The sequence below is a fragment of the Spermophilus citellus genome (genome assembly GCF_964194105.1).
Source record: "Spermophilus citellus genome assembly, chromosome: 6".
In the NCBI taxonomy this organism is placed as follows: Eukaryota; Metazoa; Chordata; class Mammalia; order Rodentia; family Sciuridae; genus Spermophilus; species Spermophilus citellus.
In genome coordinates this window covers 160,952,101-160,955,070 of record NC_138187.1, presented here as the reverse complement: position 1 = coordinate 160,955,070, position 2,970 = coordinate 160,952,101, and the positions used below count along the sequence as shown (strand labels likewise).

The window sequence follows — 2,970 nt, the reverse complement described above, 5'->3', positions numbered from 1 at the left end:
CCTTTTAGAGTTGAGTCCCAACCTTTTTGTCCCGCTTCATTTCTGATAAGTCTCCCAAATAAAGAGCTGTCCCTAATATTTACAAAACCCAGTCAAGCATATCAACGAGGGCTCACCTACCATGAGTTTAGATATTTAGAATTAAAAGGCCAGGGAAGAATGTGGGAAGTGAACATACTGAGCTCTCCTAGGCTGGTTGTCCTTCCTTTGTAACATTCTGGAAGGGGAAGTCCCAGTGTGGAGTTCTCGGGCTCCTGGTAGTTCCACTCCCACGCTGGGTGCCATTGGAGCCACCTTTGGAGAGAAGCCACTTTGGGAGAAGTCTCCTAACCAGGGGCATGTGGGCAGGGAGCTCTGCGTCCCAGGGAACCAGGTCATTGTCTGCAAAGTGTGGGCAGCTGGCTCTGGTCAGTCAGTCCCCTAGCCCCTGGTCTTCTTGTCTCTTAGAAGGCAAGCTGCTGAACGGGGGCTGAGCCAGGGCCAAGGACAGATACCGCCAACTGACTGCCAGTGCCCCGTGCCTCCTGTTTTCTCCTTTTCCCTGAAAGGTGTTTTCAGGTATCGCTCTGTCTGCACAGGTCACCCCGCATTTCCCGTTTCCCTTAGAACACCCACACCTACTCGTCTCTGAAGCTCTGCAGACACCGTGGACACAGAGCTCCTTTCTCCTTGGTGTTCACTTGGCGTCTTGTGGCTCCCAAGGGAGCAGCCTTGTGCACCCGGCACCGACAGGCTGTGAGCACTGTGCGCACGATTGGTCTTTTGTACCAAAGGAGTGATCTGTGACACCATCCTTACAAACTCACTGAGAGAATGAGTCAGCGGAAGACACTCCCGGGTCACATGCTCTGTAAAGCTTACTTATGTCGCAGCATTACTGGTTTCTGAAAGTCGACAGAAGCATCCACATGGCCCCATCCTGGTGGCAATGAAGTATTCAACTCTCTAGATGTTGGTGTCATGTGGATGAATCCCCAGACTCAGTTTTCACTGGAAGGCTGGTGGTGGGTGTATGTGCCCTGGTGTTATGGACCCTAGGACCCCCAGCACAGTGGGTCCAGAAAGTTACTGTCATAGACACAAATGCTCAGCCAGCTGGTCCCAGAACACAGCATTCTTCATCACATGCCCCTCACGTGAGCTGACAAGTTCAGTGCCAAAGGGACTTCAGTTCACGGGTTCCTATTGCCATTATCAACTAGCGTGTATCAGGCATTCACACGTGCAAACACATTCCTAAGTGAGGGACACCATCACCAATGCCAGCTGATGAGAGGTGCTTTTTTATTTTTATTTTTAATTTTTTTATATTTAAAGATCTCTTTTAATGAAGCTGATTAATAAGACATAATTCCAAAAGCCTGCCCCATCCAGACCAAGGCCATATAGAACATTTCTGAATCAATCAGTATCTTTTCATCTTCAGGATGCTGGGTCCCCAGAAACCCATTCGATTATCTTACTTCATTTTCAGACTGTATTCTTCCTCACTTCCTCCCCAGTGAGTGCTCTGGGCATCTTGCGTGTACAAACAGAGTATAGCATTATTACAGGAGCTCTCAGGAGGAGGACAAGGAGAACTGGTAAATGCACTGCCACAGTAGTTAGAATGGGTGAGAAACCCATTTGGGAGACTCTGTTGGAAAGTATCGGTGCCTTGAGAGGGCAGAAATACTCAGGTCTAGCGTGCACCCGTGAAGATTGGATTCACCTGCTGGGTGACTCGGATGAAGGTAGTTCTCTGGCTCAACTCCTTTGGCTTAGCTGCTCCCACATAGGTGCATATAGATCGGATCCCTCCTAGGATGTCACGAATGATATGCTCCACATCCCCTTTAAAGGGGACTTCCACTGTCTTTCCCTCTGAGGCCCTGTACTCTGCCACACCACCAGATGCCATGGCCATTTCAGAACTCATTCCAAAGAAGAGTTTGTACTTCTCGCCATCCCTCTCCATGAGCTCACCACCTGACTACTGTGCCCATCCAGCATCACAAAGTCAGCCCCTGCCCCCAAAGCTTTGGCCACATCCCCAGGGCAGTGCCACCTCCATCTGAAATGATGTGGCCTTTGAGGCCATGAGCAGCATCTGCACTCTCCATCACTGCACTGAGCTGTGGACACTCCACTCCAGAGCCTGGCCCAATCCCCACTTTGATGATGTCAGCCCCAGAGAGGATCAGCTCTTCCACCATCTCTCCTGTTACCACATTCCTGCCATGATGGTGTGTGAGGGAAGCGCTTTTGTACAGCCTTTACAGATTCAACAAAGTGTTCAGAGTGGCCCTTTGCCACATCTAGGCAAACATATTTCACCTGGGGAATAGCTTCCAGGATCTGTTCCAGTTGCTCAAAGTCAGAAGAGCCTGTCCCTGAACTGGCAGCCAGATGCTCAAGACAATCAGGATTCTGGCCAGCAAACTCTTGCCACTGATGAAGACTGTAATGTTTATAGACAGCAGTGAAGAGGGAGAACTCAGAAAGAACCTGGCCATTTCAAAGGTGCCTACAGGATACATATTAGCAGCAATGATCGGGACGCCAGTGTACATCCACTTTGAATTCCGAAATGGAAAGGATCTTGTGAGATCCACCTCACTTTGAGACTGTAGGGTGCTGTGTTTTGGCCTCAAAAGAACATCCTTGAAGTCTCGTTTCACGTCATTGTTGATATGAGGCATGGCGGGGTCGGAATCTGAGTGTTCCTGTTGCCTTGGTGTCAGCTGACCCGCTTTTTTATTTTTTTAAGCCATGGAACCAACTTTCTGGCTGCTTGCTAAGCTGTGTTGTAAGAATCCTGCCTCAGGAGAGTTTAAAGCAAGTCCCACATTTTGATTATCAAAATTCCACTCACTGCTTAGAAGTTCCCTTTCCCCTCAATTTTCCACTCGTTGTCATGCCTCTGTCCCATCTCATCCCCACCTCCACGTCCCTGGTGTGCATTGGTTGTAACATTGTCCTCTTGGTGTG

General features: G+C 49.3%; 1 pseudogene across 1 annotated transcript; it reads right to left on the bottom strand.

Annotated features, from left to right (window-relative positions):
* Nucleotides 1-1,610: 1,610 nt before the first annotated feature.
* Nucleotides 1,611-2,681, bottom strand: LOC308652348 (GMP reductase 2-like; annotated as a pseudogene). The gene has a single exon. The product of its transcript is annotated as a GMP reductase 2-like (transcript).
* Nucleotides 2,682-2,970: the final 289 nt, after the last annotated feature.